The 18,954-nt window shown below is 39.2% G+C and overlaps 1 protein-coding gene and 1 long non-coding RNA gene across 3 annotated transcripts in view; both read right to left on the bottom strand.

Moving 5' to 3' along the window:
* The window catches only part of NAV3 (neuron navigator 3), a 946,218-nt gene that overhangs the window by 414,937 nt on the left and 512,327 nt on the right, over positions 1–18,954 (bottom strand). The gene's annotated exons all lie outside the window — the stretch shown is intronic.
* On the bottom strand, positions 10,795–18,489 carry LOC101017173. The gene is made up of 2 exons (XR_634851.4): positions 16,540–18,489; positions 10,795–11,108 (listed from the first exon to the last, which is right to left on the bottom strand). It is a non-coding gene; the product is annotated as an uncharacterized LOC101017173 (long non-coding RNA).

Here is an 18,954-nt window from a genome sequence, read left to right as displayed (position 1 = left end):
ATGAAGTATGCCTGTATCTCTGGCTCTGCTGCATTGAGCTTTGAAAAATATTAAGGCTGGTGTTAAAATAACATGAATTTAGATATGTAGCTGGCTAGACTAATCTTCTAGATCAACCACCAGTTGACTGGGATCTTGACCAGAGACTGTTAAGGGTGTAAGGATCTTGAAAATGACTTAGTATAAGTGCAACAAGCAAATGAAGACCCTAAAAAGTGTACTTATTTGATCAAAATGTTACTGACAACTAGAAAACAAGATGGCTATGAACAGATTTCTGACCTCAAATTCAGTGTTTTTCTTCCCTACTATAACACATTGGAAACTATAACATATCTATGCCTTAAATAGATGATATAATCTACAAGGAACTTAAAAAATTTGTAAGAAAAGAAACAATCCCATCAAAAAGAGGGCGAAGGATATGAACAGAAATGTCTTCAAAAGAAGACATTTACATGGCCAAGAAACATATGAAAAAAAGCTCATCATCACTGGTCATTGGAGAAATGCAAATCAAAACCACAATGAGATCCATCTCATGCCAGTTGGAAAGCTGATCATTAAGAAGACAGGAAACAACAGATGCTGGTGAGGATGTGGGGAAATAGGAATGCTTTACACTGTTGGTGGGAGTGTAAATCAGTTCAACCATTATGGAAGACAGTGTGGCGATTCCTCAAAGATCTAGAACCAGAAATACCATTTGACCCAGCAATCCCATTACTGGGTATATGCCCCAAGGATTATAAATCATTCTACTATAAAGACACATGTACATGTATGTTTATTGCAGCACTATTTAATACAATAGCAAATATTTGGACCCAACCCAAATGCCCAACAATGATAGACTGGATAAAGAAAATGTGGCCCATATACACCATAGAATACTATGCAGCCATAAAAAAGAATGAGTACATATCCTTTGCAGGGACATGGATGAAGCTGGAAACCATCATTCTCAGCAAACTAATACAGGAACAGAAAACCAAACACCGCATGATCTCACTCATAAGTGGGAGCTGAACAATGAGAACACATGGACACAGGGAGGGGAAGATCACACACCGGTGCCTGTCAGGGTGTGGGGGGCAAAGTGGAAACAGAGCATTAGGACAAATACCTAATGCACACGGGGCTTAAAACCTAGATGACAGGTTGATGGGTGCAGCAAACCACCATGGCACATGTATTGGTTACCTATGTAACAAACCTGCAAGTTCTGCACATGTACCTAAAACATAAAGTAAAATTAAAAAAAAATAAAAATAGAGAAATACTTACCATTTCTTTTTCAAATCTTAAGCAAAATACCACCTTTTCAATGAAATCTTCCTGATCTCAATGTAACATTACCCAATTTTTTATAACTATACTGCTTTTTTCTTCTAAGATTACTAGCTATCATTTTTTTTTATTTACTCATTCACTCATGCCATTATTGTTCATATTTTTCAACTACAGTGCATGCTCAGTGAGGGCATTTTTATGTGCTGTGTGGGTGGGAGAAGTTTGGTATTTACAAGGCCTAAGAAAGCTTTTAGCTTCCTGGGATAACTAAGCACATGGGACCATGAGAAGCCTCTCAGAAGATCCCACACTGAAATCATGGAATGAAGTAGCCAAGACCCAGCACACTTGAAGGGCCATAGAAACATGTCCACTGAGAGACATGCTTTTCAGTAGTAATTGTGGGATCAGATTATTCGCTGGCCAAATCTCCCGTCTATTACTGTGGGCTTCTTAGAGACAGACATCAAGATAAGATTAAGTGTACAAAGATTTTAAGGGAAACACCTATAGGAGACAATATGGAGAGTGTCTTCAGATTGTAATACAAGTCTGATCCCAAAGGAACAGAGCAGGAAAGAAGGCTGAAATGAATGTGTCTCAGGCTACTGTGTAATCTAAGGAAAGTTCTGCAAAATTTTCAGGGAGTACTTGAACGGAAGTTGCCCATCAAAGGAATCCTGTGTCTTCCAGAAACAGACTTGCCGTAGTATCCCTTAGCCATGCTTGATATGGCTGGGAGCAGCCCCTGGAAAGCATGTGTAAATGTGGCAATGGATTTCAAAACAGGGCAGCAGGGTCCTTGGGTGATGCTCCCTGTAGCTTGTGGTCTGAGTGACACATACTCATGGCCACCATGACTGACATCCAATGTCTTAGAACTACATGATATTGGGGCACCATAGTAGGTGGGCATACAAAGGAACCTTTTAAAAGCCTTAAGATTAATTTTCCACCAGCCTGACAGAATGTTGGTTAAAACAGAAAATAAAATTACTTATAAAGCAAAGGTTGTTTTATTTCTTGCCCACCTGAGTTTGTGAACTAAGCTTTATACTTGCTACATGTGGGAGGATACAGCATTCCAAACAGAGTGAAATGCTTTTTTAAAAATCCCGAGAGTTTTTTTAAAAAAGACAATTTGGAGGAATTGGAAGAAAATAAGTCCAGTTGCAGCATACAGAGTGAGGAAGGGAATAATCACAGATAATGATGAAAGACTTTAAGATGCCTTGTATTTAGCAGGCTTTTAGAATAGTAGTCCAGTTGTCACTCAATATCCACAGGGGATTGGTTCTGGAACCCCCCCAAATACCAAATCTATGGATGCTCAAGTCTCTGTTATAAAATGATGTCATATTTACATATAACCTATGCATATCCTTATAGACATACTTTAAATAATCTCTAGATTACTTATTATAAGTCACAGAATGTGAGTGCTATGTAAATAGTTGCTATATTTTATTGTTTAGGGAATGAACAAAAAATAGTCTGTGAATGTTCAGTATAGATGCAGCCATCATAGGTCTAACTATATTTTTTATCCATGATTGGTTGAATCCATGAATGGGGAGTCCTTGGATATGGAGGGCTCGCTATATACACAGATGTAAGGAGTGTTAGGCCCTGCCACGTGCCTGAAGTCAACAATGGGATAGTTATTACCCTTTGGGAGCCTCGGTTCCTCTTCTGTAAAACAGGAAAAAAGATAGCACCTATGCCACAGGGGAGTTATATGGCTTACATGAGACAATACGTTCAAACCACCAATATACATTTCTAAGACTAAGCCTGTTGGATCTTATCACAGGTCTTGTTTAATAAAGCCAGGAAAATACCCTATTTTATCATTAGGGCCTATCCATAAGATTGAGTGAAGAAGAAAATGATAACAAAATAAAAACGATTTTTTTTTTTTTGATGGAGTTTCACTCTTGTCACCCAGGCTGCAGTGCAATGGTGCGATCTCGGCTCACTGCAACCTCCACCTCCCGGGTTCAAGCGACTCTCCTACCTAAGCCTCCTAAGTAGCTGGGACTAGAGGCACCCATTACCATGCCTGGCTAATTTTTGTATTTTTAGTAGAGACGGGGTTTCACCATATTGGCCAGGCTGGTCTCGAACTCCTAACCTCATGATCCACCCACCTTGGCCTCCCAAAGTGCTGGGATTACAGGCATGAGCCACCACGCCCAGCCAAATGGAAAATATTTTTATTGTCCTGCAGGAACAAAGAAAGCACCAAGTTGAGATCAAGCTTCCTGCTTTGTTGTTGTTGTTTCCTTTTCCTTCTCCTTTGAGGGAAACACTAAAAGGGTATATGTGGAGTAGGGAGGAAAGAGTAGTAAGAGGGATGCCCTTAAAACCATTAGTAGAGGAACGCATGAAGGTACATAGACCTCAGTCAACACAGGTCGCCCTGAGTGAAGTGGTCAGGTGAGAGAGGAGACGCTCTGGTTTGCACTCCTGAGTGTTCTTATATTACCTAGACACTGAGTTGAGAGTCACTGGGCCTGCTGAAGTGCCCTCTGGATGATGCATTCCATAGGTTTAGGTAAATGGCCAGGTTCTCAGAGCCAGATAGATGTTGCAGAGTCTGAAAGTCTAGCAAGCCTCCAACATAAGCAAGAGCTAAGAGAAGTCCTAGTAAACCTAAGAGAAGTACAAAGGTGGTCCCTGATCAAACCATGAAGCCAGACTGCAAATTACACAAGCCATTGCTCTCACCTGCAAAGATCAGCAACAAGCTGGACAAGGATCATTATCCCAGAGATCAGAGGAAACAAGTGCTCTGTATCCAAAACCAATTATTTCATGACAAGATTATGAAAATTACTCATTCCATGACAACTTATACCCAGAACCATCTAGGAAAGAAGCCTAAAATGTGGGCAGATGACTTCAAAATCAGAGACTGAATGTTTTCTCTTAGACATGCTGAGTACCACCTAAAGGGCCAGTGGAATATATCATAACTATTTTTTTCCGGTGAGTCAAAAGATGTGAAGTTTTGTGAAGAAAACCAGTTCAGTTTAATATGGCATATGCCCACTGTGCATCTCAGTTGTAGTATGAATAAATGTGTTGCTTTTTAAAATTGTTATTTGTATTAGAAATAACAGTAGGGGCGCTATCACTGAGAGGCTTATCACTGGTAGTGTAAGCTGCTGTGGTGGTAAGAGAAGTTTCACAGGGGTGGAATCTGCTAAACAGACATGGATGTCTCAAAAGGTTACTGGGTACTCACCAGGTAGTCACTAGGTAGATGAGGAAAGTATATTCTAGACCAGGCTTTACCAACCTGCATCCCACCTTTGGCCCAGGACAGCTTGGAATGTGGCACAACACAAATTCGTCAGTTCTCTTAAAACTAGGAGTTTTTTTGTGACTTTTTTCTTCTTTTCCCTTCTTTTTTTTTTTTTTTTTTTTTTTTTGTTGTTGTTGTTGAGATGAAGTTTTGCTCTTGTTGCCCAGGCTGTAGTGCAATAGCACGATCTCAGCTCACTGCAACCTCTGCCTCCCAGGTTCAAGTGATTCTCCTGCCTCAGCCTCCCAAGCAGCTGAGATGACAGGCACCCACCAACACACCCGGCTAATTTTTTTTTTTTTTTTTTTTTTTTGTATTTTTAGTAGAGATGGGGCTTCATCATGTTGGCCAGGCTGGTCTTGAACTCCTGACCTCAGGTGCTCCACCTGCCCCTGCCTCCCAAAGTTGCTGGGATTATGGGCATGAGCTACTGCACCTAGCTGACTCTATTTATTTATTTATTTTTAGCTCATTAGCGATCATTAGTGTTAGTGTATTTTATACAATTATTCTGCCAATGTGGCCAGGAAAGTAAAAAAATTGGACACCCCTGTTCTAGACAGTGGCAACAGGAGGATAAATCCAGGCAGCAGGTAATAGCAAGGAGTTCTGGGGAAAAGAAAGAAGTTCAGCAGTAGCTGGAGTGTCATTGGTAAGGGGAAGGAAGGGCTAAAGATTAATAAACCAAGTGATGAGGGCAGGAGGCAGCTATTAAAAGTTTGGTAAGAACTTGGACAAAACAATCAGACATACATTCAAGGAAATCTCACTCTGGCAAAGAAACGGGGAATTTGTTGGAGGGATTTTGGATCTGGATAAGGGAAACTGTTTAGTTAGAATAATCCAAGCAAAATAATGATTAAAGCCTGAACTAAGGCAGTGGCGATCAAATGGAAAGTAGAGGATGAAGGATTAGGTATGTTAGGTAAGTAGAAGAGTCTTTGTTAACTAAGTAGGCTGACTTTGTTAATTAATTACTATGAGTAGGGTAGGAGATAAGGGGAAAGCATCTCTGTTGGTTTTCAGAGCTCTTGCTAGGGGTGATAGGCGAGAGGAGAAACTGGTCATGAAGAAATAAGTTTGGGGAGCTAGCGAATGGAAAAGATAGTGAGTTCAGTTAGGAGGCAGAATTAAACTTCCTTTCTGTTTTTATTTTGTTTTGTTTCAACCTAGTACAAGAACTTAATCTTTTGGAATCTCAATTACTGTGTCTTAGAAATGGAAATCCTATTATTTATCCAACATGACAGCAGTACTCATGCCTGGAATCTCTACAAATTCTACATAATAGAAGGAAGAAGGAAGAAAAGGGGGGGTGGGAAGGAGGAGGAGGAAACACCTGAAAAAGTCTTTTTTTAGGAAAAAAAAAAAAAGCACCAAATGCTTTTAAGAGTATTCCATGTGCAAAACTCATTAGGTCAAAGTATACTGACAGATTCACAGACTTTCCGAGCTGAAAGACACCTTAGAGATCATGTAATCCAAGTTAGCATTTTTATGGATGAGGCCACAAGAGTGCAGAGAGGTTAAGAAACTTGGCCAAGATCACACAAGGGAGCCCATCACAGGATTGTTGCCCCAGTGGGCTTTGCTGCTGCATCTACTGGCCACACTCAGCACTGACTTAAGGCGAACACTGCCACAGATGAGAACTAAACGCCGCATTTAAACCTGCAGCACTGCATTCAGGATCTCTAATTTTACTATAAACATCTCAACATCATTCTGAATAATCTCTCACAAAGGAAAGAAAAATTTAGGTATACATGTTATATACTTCAATCAAGTCCATCATAAAGATGTTATTTGGGTCTATTGATATTCACTACAATTCCATGATGATGATTTATATTTTACAGACGAAGACACCAAGGCACAGAGATGATAAATGTCTTACTTGCGGTGACAGAACTAATAACTTGTGGAGTCAAGACCCAAACACTGGTAATCCAGCACCAGAGACTGTATTGTTTACCACTGTACTACACTGTCTCTTAATCACCTTTTTTGTTTGTTTCCAAATAACAGGGCTAATCAAACATTGTAATAATAGTGAGAACATTCTTAAATATGCTGCCATTTAAATCTAGACCTAATAATTGTCATAAGTCTCTGAATAATTTTGAAGTATACATATTTATAGATTTATCAGACTGTATACCCATGTTAACTTTATGATGATCTGCAAAGCAAACTAGGTAAGTCACATTTACGTAAAATAAACAGTTTTCCCCATGATACAGTTTGGCTGTGTCCCCACCCAAATCTCATCTTGAATTGTAGTTTCCATAATCCTAGTGGCATGGGAGGGACCAAGTGGAGATAACTGAATAACGGGTGTAGCTTCCGCCTTGCTGCTGTTCTCATGATAGTGAGTGAGTTCTCATGAAATCTGATGGTTTTCTAAGGGGCTTTCCCTTTTGTTCAGCACTCACTTATCTTCCTGCCATCATGTGAAGAAGGATGTGTTTGCTTCTCTTTCCACCATGATTGTAAGTTTCCTGAGGCCTCCCCAGCCATGCTGAACTGAGAGTCAATTAAACCTCTTTCCTTTATAAATTACCCCACAATTTCTAAATAATAAAGAAGGCTGCTTTTAAAAACTATTTAACTTAGCTCAAGGAATTGTTAGTAGGTGGAAGCTTATGAAATCAGATCCATTCGAAAATGAATATATCATGAACTATGCAATGCCAGTAAAATATGTTGGTCACATCAGTGTTTTTACATAAATGACTCTCCAGACATCTAAGCGATAGTTGCTGGTCTTAAAGGACAAGTGGGACAGGTGAGCCACATAAGAACTTCTCTGCTTCTTCCCAGCTGTCATGGCATTTATCCTCTCTTCGACCTCAGGATATCAGATCAGAGGTTCAAGTAGATAGGGCGTTAAAGGGAGTACTTTTCAACCAACTTATAGTAATTAATAATTATCAAACAACAAGGGCTATTTTTCTTGGATAGTGTTAAGTAATGGGGAACAATGGGTGGAATCTGAGCAGAGGAATGGCATGACAGTACTGGAGATGAGGTGCAGCAAGACTAAAAGTCAGGACATCCTGTTGAAGAACAATGTGGGCTTCAAGGCCCTAACTCTGATGGTGGTGGGACTGGGAAAGAGAGATCCCGAGTAGTCAGAAATGAGAAAAGCTCATGACTACCTGGATACAGGAGTAGAAAAGAGGGCAATTTAAAAATTCAAGGATTCCTTCCATATAATCCTTCCATCTGTCACTCCCACTCTCAACATCAATTTTAAGAATACCTTTTTCAAGTGTCCACCTCATATGCTACCTCCATCTGAACTGCTTCAAAATATTAAAAGAAATTATGCTTATTGCTTGAGTTACATGGCTGTTGACATGCTGCCCAGATGAACAAAAATATTTTATTTGGCTCACTTTACCATGAAATAGAATGATGTTTCAAAAACATTCCCTTTAAATTATCCTAGTGTTACAAAGACAAAAAAAAGAAAAGTCACTTCAGTTTTAACATATGAACAATATTAAAATGACATATGAAGAATATTAAAATACATGTGTAACAGTCACCATTTGGAAATGATAGCAAACGAAGGGGTGTATGATGAACAATTCAAAAACATCAAGCTTTAACTAAGAAAAAAAAAACAAAATAATATCAGTGTTCTCTTATTTCACTGTAATCAGAATTATCTTATTCTTTACCATACTTCTCTAAAAGAAATAAATAGTACCACATAGCAGTTAGGGGCATAATAAATAGACACTTTCAATTACTCTGGAGAAATGACTTAAATAGGGATTTTTTTAAGAGGCATTATTTGGCAAAAGTCTTAACTGCAGTGATTTTTACTGGAAAGACTTCATGGGCTCCCCACAGCTTAGGTGAGAGAATTTGATCCCAAACCCCAAGCCAAAATTCTTATAAATCTACACTCATCAAATAAGATCACTCAGCTCCTGCTAAGCCATAACTTGTTTAAGGTTGAATATAACAAACATCTCATCTCACATACATAGGCTCTGTTACTAAGAAATTTGTAACAAGAAGTAAAATTGGAGGAGGGATGACCACAGGTTTCTAGGGTTTCCAAAGCATGTCATTTGCAAATTGTTTCTCATAAAAGCCATCTTGAAATTAATACGGTAGCCCACACTATTCCTTCCATGAGAAAGACCATGAAGCAGGCAGTCGACGCCTACCACCACTCCGAGAATATTAATGCTTACAAACAAGGTAGCAATTGTCATGTGACTTTGTGCTTCTACTCATACTTGTCCTGATATCTGCAATGTTCTCTTGTTTGTTCTCTCTTGACCCTTGAAAATCAGTTCAGTTTCTGCCTTCTCCTTGAACCTATCCCTAATACGGCAATTTGTTATCAGTACTGGAATTAATCTCCTGGAAGCTTACTTTTTTGTCCCTTTACCTTCTTTTGTCCCCTTCCTTCTCCTACTTCTTCACCTTAATGCCTCCTAGGAAGACATCTGTCTGCCTAACATCCAAGCCATTTACAATTAGGATTCCAGTCTTTGTTTAGGAGACTTCCTAGCACTGTACATTGTCATGGGAAACAGTGTCTCCCAGGAAGGAAGCCAAAGGAGTAATATCTGTATTACCCTGTTCAGGACAGACAGAGGCAACATATGGGCAAAGTCCAGGTCAATCTGAGGCTCTCTGAGAGTCTTTTCAAATACTGAACAAGTGATATCATGCTTAATATTTGGAGCACAGCATGGAGGCATGAGGACTACAAGATGTTCACTGTAGTTGCCCTGTTGTGTGCCTGCGGCTCCTGTCTATTTTCCAAGTCTGAACCTCCAGCTTTCCATGGATTCACTGACCTGCATTATTCTGATTAATTCTCATTTTGCTTTTGTGAGTCAGCTTCTGTGATTTAATGCTCAGATCCCTGACTGATACTTTCCCCAATGTCAACTGTACCCAAATTCATCCTTCCAATTTATTGCTTATCCAGCCGCACAGGAACCTTAGAAAACACAAAATTCTAATTCACAGAACTGCTTCAGTGACCAAAGGGCTGAATCTGGTGTGGACTGAGTTCCACTGCTGACTCTTACCTATACTCAGATCCTGGCTTTAATGAGGGTCTAATCTGATCCTCCAATCATGATGTGCTGTTATTCAGAATGACAATCACAGATTGACAGGAGAAGTAAAGAACTATCCTGCCCCTCTCTCCAAGCCAGTGAAGTGCCCTAATAGACTTTTCCCTGCCCTACCCAAAGCAACAGACTTTTAAAATCTCTCTGCCAGATTTGCCTCTTCAATGAACTTATTCTAGGCTGATTTTCACAGACTTTCAATCTCCTTTAGTTTCCCTTTGACTTTTGGTTGCCTTCTTTCCAGATTCTCCCTCTTTTCATTGATAATTCTATTGTACATTCTACATGACTTTGATGTGAGTTTTTCTTAAAGATATCATTGAAGTCTGTTCTGAGTCCAGCGTTCTAATCTATCTGGCAACCAGCTAGGTCCAGCAGGATCAGTTTGCCTTATCTAGGGGAGAGGGGACATCATATCTGCAGCTAAAGAGAGTGCCTGTGTTGGGATTAGCGGAACTGCTGTCCTCTTTAGCACGATCACAGCTACTGAGTGCTGTTACTGAGTGGCAGGTCCTAACCTAAGCCCTTTGGGTACATAGTCTTATTTGTTCTTCAGAAAGTCTCTATTAAATTAGCATTATTGCTTATCATTTATTGATGAAAAACCTGAAGGTCAGAGTCATTACATATTCACACAAGTTGATATCACTAGGGGGAGGCAGAGTCATGATGGAAATCTATTACTTTGATCCCAAAGTCTGTGCTTTTACCCACTATAATTTTACCCTCTTCCCTGACACACACGCCCATGAAAAAGTCACCAACTTTTATGCTAGTAAGTAAGCCCTGCATGATTTTCCTCTATCTGCCTTTCTGAGTCATCTCTCCCTGTGTCCCCACTCACTTCAGTCACATAGAATCTGCACTCCAGGCATATTAAATTGTATGTATCTGCAAAGAAGCAATACACTTACATGGCCATCCTTTCTTTAAATGTAGTTTCCTCTAAGTAAAATATTCTCACTGTTATAAACTCCATTTCCAGTCCTATTCATTCCATGTGACCCAGATTAAATATTACCTTTTCCATGAAGCCTGCCCCATTTCCCCATTTGGAAATAACTGACCCCTTTACTTTAATTCTCATATCACTTTATTTACTCTCTACATAGCCAAATCCCCCCTCATCTCCAGCTAAATGTTAGTTCCTTGGAGGTTCCCACTGTGGTCTTCTCTTCTCCACATGCCCTCTGTGTACCACACCCTTCCATGGTAGGTTTAACTGTTGGATTCACTTAAGTGAACTTCTGCCTGGTCATATTTCCAGCACATCTTGTGGGAAGAGAATGTGGCTGCCAGATACTGGCAATCAGAGGCCACCAAATCTGCACTTGCTCCTCATCTTTCACAGTCGCAGTCTCCGTGTACTCCATCTGGGAGGCTCCCTGCTGGATCTGGGAAGGTCATATGCTTACATTTTACAAATACAAAGGAGAGTACTCACAGTTCTAATAAGCAAAACATCAAACAGCAAACTGGAATCTATAGCCAGTACTGGTGTTAATCAGCACCTTTTAAATGGCATTCTTAATACTACAAATTGTAAAAAGAAAAAGCAATAATATATAGAGTTGATGGTACAAATGAATTTTAAAAATATGTTTCAAGATGCTTGTGATGAGATGCCAAACAACGTAATGAGAAAAACAATTGCTAAGGAACTGTTTCTTCCCATGCTCCCTCCCAACTTCACCTCACACCCCAGAGAGCCTGTAAACACAGCCTGCGACATTGCATCAGCATATGTTCAATTTTCACACTAAGAGGAAGGGAAAGATAACTTTGCAAAGGAAAAGAGAAAAAAAAATAAAGTATTCTTTCAAATGTGGAAATCCCAAATAAGTAGTAAATATTCTAGTATAATAGCAACATGTTTCCCCCCCACCACCACCACCATCCATTGAATATGGATACTACTTCAAGCTCACTAGGATTTTCTTAGACTTTCCCATTAAAAGTGAGATGATCCCTTTGGAAAAGATATAGCTATGAAAGACTCAGGGTATGCAGAGGATAAAAACTGTGTAAAAAGATTTGAACTGTTGCCTATGTGCCTCTGTGCAAAGTAAACTACCAGCTTACAGGCTGTTTGCTCAAACAGGGAATCCAAGTTCTTCCTAGGACAAGTCACATCATGACCATAACTGGTCAAATTCATGAAGTTAAGCATTAATTCATGAAGCAAGTTTTTAATTTTAAATTTTTATTTGAATCATAAGCTTTCCTAGCTAATGTGATCATGATTATTATGTGGTCTAATCCATTTTCAATTTTTTAAAAGAAATGGAAGACCTACATCAAAAGAAAAAAAGGAAGGAAGAAATAGAGGGAGGGAGGGAAGAAGAAAAGAAGGAAGGGAAGGAAAAGGAAGGGAAGGGGAGGGGAGGAGAGGGGAGAGGAGGCGAGGGAGGGATGAGGGGAGGAGAGGGGAGGAATTTCATGAGGAATCTCAATGTGCTGCTTCAGTTGAAGTTGAGATAGGGACCCAGAGCTCTATAACACAAGAATGCCTACCTCTATCAACAAACTGCTCCAGATGTGACTCTTGTCAGGAGACTCTTAGGAATCTAAGAAAATTATTACTAATAATATTGCTTTAGTTTGGCAAATGAAGAATGTGGCACATATATTTTTAGAGTGGCTTCAAGTGATCTTCTCCTCCTGCTATTTATATCCTCATGTAAATGCTCCCCATTCAGTGTGCATGGGACATGGGACTTGTTTCTAATCAATAGACTATAGCAAAAGTGATGCAGTGTCACTCCACGATTATTTTATATTCCAGAAAACTTGTTCTTGCTAGCCAAACACTTGCCCTAGTCACTCTCTCTTCTCTTTCTCTCTTTGAAGAAGTAGATGCCATGAATTCACTAAATATTGCCAAGAACCATGCTTGTGGACACAAAGTTGCTTCCCTAATTGAACTTCTAGATTATAAACCAGAAGTGTGTGGGACAGGCCTCAATCAATTTAAGAAGTGTATTTTGCTAAGGTTAAGGACATGCCCATGACACAGCCTCCGAAGGTCCTGATGACATGTGCCTGAGGTGGTTGGGCACATCTTGGTTTTATACATTTTAGGGAGACATGAGACATTTGTCAATACATGTAAGTGTATATTGGTTCTGTCTGGAAAGGCAGGACAATCAAAGCACGGGGTGGGGAGGTTCCAAGTCATAGGTAGATTTAAAGACTTTCTGCTTGGCAATTGGTTGAAAGAGTTATTGTCCATAGAAAGGAATGTCTGGGTTCTGATAAAGGGTTATAGATACCAAGACTTAACCAAGCAGATGATGCATCCAGGTAGCAGGCTTCAGGGAGAATAGATTGTAAATGTTTCTTGTCAGACTTAAAGAGCGTTTTATCCAGAATTCCAAAAGGGAGGAGGGTATCAAGAGGCATGTTCTATCCCCTATTCTCATCACAGCCTGAATTACTTTTTTCAGGCTAACTTTGGAATGCCCTTGGCTGAGAAAAGAGGTCCATTCAGACGGTTGGGAGGCCTCAGAATCTTATTTTTTGGGTTTACAAGGTGCAAACTTGGTCCTGGTCAACACCTTAATTGCAGCCTTGTGAGATCCTTAGCAGACTTCTAACCCACAGAAACCATGAAACAAATAAACCTGTGTTGTTTTAAGCCAATAAATGTGTGGTCATTGTTATGCCGCACAGACAACTAATAACAGGGAACCAACACCTAGGAATTATACTTCAGCCAGAGCCAAGGATGCAACCGCTCCTCATGAATACAATTCTCAATTTCCATGCTGCCTCCCAGGAAAAGAATTGTAACCAAAACAGCCTTAAACCTTCCCTCGGCTTGGCTAAATTTTAGTCAAGTTTCTTCCCCTATAGGCCTCTGACCTCCCTTTTCTTAGAGAATTTACTTAAGAAAACTTCCTTTGCAGTGTAAAGCTTTTCCTGATCACTTGCCAGTTTTACAAGCCAGGAACCTTTGTGAAGGGCCTGGGAACCATCCCTTTGTAAGGCAATCATCAGGAAAGATAAGGCCCCTATCACAGTCCCTGTGGGGGGTTGGGGACCCAGGAGCCTAACTTCAATAACTTGCCTCGTAGCAAATACACTGACAAACCTTCTCACCAACTTGCTTCAGGACTTTTCCACTAGCTCGCCTGAGCTTAAAACCTCTCCTGCCTTTTGTTTCAGTGGGGTTGAAACAATCTATTCTGTATAAACTTGACCTTTATTGCAATAAGTCTTGACCCTTATTGCAATCATTTTGAATAAAATCTATCTTGCTTGTTGAGTATTTTGACATTTGAAATAATCAAAATAATGAGAAGTTGATTTATAAGAAGATTTTAACATACTGAGGTTCTTAAAAAGAGGGTTCAATAGGGGGAAATAAAATGGCTCTTGCCTAACATGTGAGGGCTCTGGATAAAGGGGTACAAAAATGCTCCACTTGTCCTCGGGATTACTGGCTTTAAGACCAGGGAGAGTGCCACAGAAAATCTCAATGACTAGGTATTGTCTACTGCACAAACATACTCTGCTCACTTGTGTGCCTTGCTCCACTTCCTCTGCAACTTTGTCTGACAAACCCCACATGGCTGAAATCTAAAATTCAGTAAGTAGAAACTGAAATAAGATAGAAACAATAAAAGTAAAAAAAAACTACACAAAATACAAAATCAAAACACTGCATTCCAAAGAAACTATCAAACAGGAGAAGCAAGCGGGCATGTCATAATGGGACATGTACCAATAATATGCACTGTGCCTTCCACAGGCATTGCTTCTTGTAGCTATTCAACCTTTTAAGATGCAAAGAGGCTGGAACAAGTTTAAACGAACACGCTGCCCCTTTCATATCAAATAATTGAAAACCACTGACAACGCAGGCCTCCCCTGCTTCTCCTATCTGCTTATTTGGCTGACAGAGAAAGAAAAGAACTTGCTTGTTGATGAAGGAAGAAGCTGGGTGGGATGACAGTAAAATCTAGAATTATAACCAAGCTGGCCCAAGGTGTCCTGAAGGATATAAATATACAGTTTAATCAGAGTGCCATTTTTTTTAGTGTTTAAATTATTTCAATTATTGGAATGCACAATTTTTAAATTATAGAAATAAGCTTTAAAACCTGAAAAAAAGAAAAAGGAAAACGATGATGCATTACCACATGTGTTTGCTCAGTTCCATGAGGGAACCATTCATACTTCATTCACATTGAACTTCATGGAGTTGTACAACATGGTGGCCTACCTGTTAGTTCTTACTAACAGTTTAAAGAAGTTGCAATTTCTCTTCTTCAGCAGTCCTAGATGACCTGAATATATATAAGCTATATAGAATTCAGTTTTGGAATATGTCCATTTTACTGGGATGGTTGGTTTTATACCATTTGAGATGTTATTTTAGTGTTAGCTTCACCCAACTGATGTGCAAAAGCCAAAAATTTAATTTATACCCTTTGGGTGAGATTTTTCAGTGTTGTGACAAAATTTCAAACCCAAACCACAAATCTCAGTGGTTTCATAATATCTATCCCAAACCAATATTTGTAGCGGAAACAAGAAATATGACAGATTGCCACAAAAGTGTCATTACAAAACAAAATTTAAGTATGGATGCCAATAATTTATTTTCACATTTACAGAGTGGCACAAGGCTTGCAAGTAAGACTTTTTTTAAATTTATATTTTCAAATTCCATTAATGTGTTTTCCTTAATAACTTGAGAAAATTACAAATTCCAACACACACATTACATACTACAACTTGGTCATTTGAGACATTCAATCTCAAAAATCACTAAACGAATGGATTCAGTTTCATTTTGTCCCAAAGACAATACTTATCCTCTGATTTTTCAAATTGCATAAATATTCTGCCTTTTACCAAAGAGAATACTTGATGTTTTACAATTAAGTGAACATTTATTAGTGACATTTATTAATGAGGATTGACAACTCTTCCCTTAAAGACAATTTTCCATTTGACTAATAGATACAACTTTTTCTCCAGCAAAGCTCTTTCTGTATTAAAAAAATAAAAAAAAAAAAGTCTCTTTCCCATTGTTAATATAAATGCTTTTTTTTTTTTTTTTTTTTTTGAGATGGAGTCTCGCTCTGTTGCCCAGGCTGGAGTGCAGTAGCTCGATCTGGACTCACTGCAAGCTCCACCTCCTGGGTTCAGGCCATTCTCCTGCCTCAGCCTCCCGATTAGCTGGGACTACAGGCGCCCACCACCATGCCCAGCTATTCTTTTTGTATTTTTCTTTTTAGTAGAAACGGGGTTTCACCATGTTAGCCAGGATGGTCTCGATCTCCTGATCTCATGATCTGCCTGCCTTGGCCTCCTAAAGTGCTGGGATTACAGGTGTGAGCCATCGCGCCCGGCCTATAAATGCATTTTCATTATGAAATTTGGAAAACAAAACAGGGGAAAGAAGAGAAAGAGGAAAGGAAGCAAGGATGGGAGGGAGGGAGGGAGGAAGGGAGGGAAGGAAGGAAGGGAGCGAGGGAGAAAAGAAGGAAAGGAGGGAGGAAACTTATAATTTTCCCAAAGAAAATTATTAACATTTCTTTGGGAGGCCGAGGTGGGTGGATCACCTAGGGTCGGGAGTTCGAGACCAGCCTGACTAATACGGTGAAACCCCGTCACTAATAAAATACAAAAAATTAGCCAGTCATGGTGGTGTGTACCTGTAGTCCCAGCTACTTGGGAGGCTGACACAGGTGAATCGCTTGAACCTGGGAGGTGGAGGTTGCAATGAGCTGACATCGTGCTACTGCACTCCAGCCTGGCAATAGAGCAAGACTCCATCTCAAAAAAAAAAAAAAAGAAAAGAAAATTACTAACATTTTTGGTGAGGTGCCTTCTAGTCTTTTCTCCCCTCTCTGTGTAGTATTTGTTGAAGTTGCGGTTATACTGATGGAACTATTCTGCAGTCTACTTTATTATCTTAAAGATATAGTAGTACCACTTATCCACTGTTTCAGTTCCTGTGGTACAGTTATCCATGGTCAATCTCAGCCCAAAAATCTTAAACAGAAAATTACAAAAATAAACAATCCATTAGTTTTAAATTGCACTCCATTCTGAGTAGCATAATAAAGTCTTGGCAAATCCTGCTGTGTCCAACTCAGGATGTGAATCATCCTTTTGTCCAGTGTATCCACACTGCAGATGCTACACACCTGATAGGTCAATAGCAGCCGAACATGTCACAATGCCTACTCCATTCACTTCATCTCATGATGTAGGCATTCTATTTCACATCATCACAAGGAAGGGTGAGCATAGTATAAGAAGATATTTTGACAGAGAATGATCGAATTCACATAACTTTTATTACAGTATATTGTTATGATTGTTCTATTTTGTTATTATTGTTAATTCCCTAGTATGCCTATGTTATAAATTAAACTTTATCATAGGTATATATGTGTATGGAAAAAAAATAAAACAAATATATAGGGTTTGGTGCTATCTACAGTTTTAGATTTCCACTCGGGGTCTTGGAACAAGACCCCCACAGATAAAGGGAGACTAGTTTATAAGCAAGCATTTTTTTCTAGGTGATTACTAATTTTTTTCAAACATCATTTTAAGTTACTATACAATATTTCACTGAATAAATGTATAATGGTTTACTTAATTCTTGCTTTCCTATTAAACATATGCTTAAGCATCAGAATATACTAAGCAAAATCTTAACTACTGGGCTAGATAGATAAGGAAAAGATGTTACAGCCTCCCAAGTAGCTGGGATTACAGGCATGAGCCACCAGGCCTGGCTAATTTTTGTACTTTTAGTAGAGACAGGGTTTCTCCATGTTGGTCAGGCTGGTCTCGAACTCCCAACCACAGGTGATCTGCCCGCCTCGGCCTCCCTGCATATTCGTTCCTATTAATCATGGTTTGAGTAGTATAAAACTCTCTAATTTGTTTAGATTTGGTCAGAAACCATGTTTGTCAGTGGTACAGTAACAGATCATGCTTTTAGTGAGCCTAGATAGTAGTGTGTTTTGAGGTACAGGGCAAGAGAGATGCAGATCTTCATAAGAAGATCACCCTTGTACTGAACAAAAAGTTGAACGAATAAATAAGCTCTCTACAGTTAATAGCTGGAATTTGTTACCTAAAATTGGATAACTTGGCAGAAACTCTATAAAAAAAGGTTTGCTTATGCCCTTATGTGTTTTCCTGTAGAGGGACCGCAGCCTTCATTACGTTCTCAATTGGTCTGTGACCAATCAAAATGTATGGAGCTATTAAATACAGAAAGACTTCAACATGTATCCAAAAAGTTTAAGAAGTTTTCATGTGCGATATATCTATCTTATATTGTCTTATCTTCCTTTTATGTGAAATTAAAGCTGATTCCTTTATTTACCTGTTTTTAAAATGTTTTACATTTTTCAAATGTAAAATCAGGTAAATAAACACCTAGAATTTAACCCATTGGCTCTCACTGTTGTTTTTCTTGGTCGGGCACATGTGACAGATGAATTTTATAAGTAACACATTAATTGGGCTTCTATGAATGGTGCAGGAGGTTGTGCCTTCCCCAATACTTAATAATTCTTGGCCTCAGGGAGATAGGGGCTACAATCCTTGCCATGCTCTGAGGACAAAGGCATGAACACTGATCTTGGATTATATGCCTTGGAAAGATAAAATGTTCTTTTTTAATGCATGAAAAGATATAATTTTGCCAAAGAAAATTACTAACATTTCTTTGGGAGGCCAAGGTGGGTAGATCACCTAAGGTTGGGAGTTCGAGACCAGCCTGAACAACATGGTGAAACCCCATCTCTACTAAAATACAAAAAATTAGCCGGTCATGGTGGCGCATACCTGTAATCCCAGCTACTTGGGAGGCTGACATAGGAGAATCGCTTGAACCTGGGAGTTGGAGGTTGCAATGAGCTGACATTGTGCCACTGCACAATAAGACAAGACAAGGCTCATGCCAATCATCCGTGTGCACAAAGGATAAACTTCTATTTACATGCCACTCCCAGCTCCAGATGTAAATTTACCTTTATCACACTCAAGAATGTGAGCAATGGTCCCATTTATGATCTCATTATAAGAATCGTGCCTTATTATATTTAGTGACAAAAAAGATTGTCATTTCTGACTTACCTCATAGTACACTAACATGCAACGTCATTGTGAGAAGAAAAATTTTGATCACTACAGATTTTGGAAGTTGTTTTTCTATTTATTTTTAATCTCACCTGTTCCAAAAGTTCTAACGTGGTATAC

The sequence above is a fragment of the Papio anubis genome, chromosome 9 (assembly GCF_008728515.1).
Source record: "Papio anubis isolate 15944 chromosome 9, Panubis1.0, whole genome shotgun sequence".
In the NCBI taxonomy this organism is placed as follows: Eukaryota; Metazoa; Chordata; class Mammalia; order Primates; family Cercopithecidae; genus Papio; species Papio anubis.
This window is presented reverse-complemented; position numbering and strand designations above follow the sequence as displayed.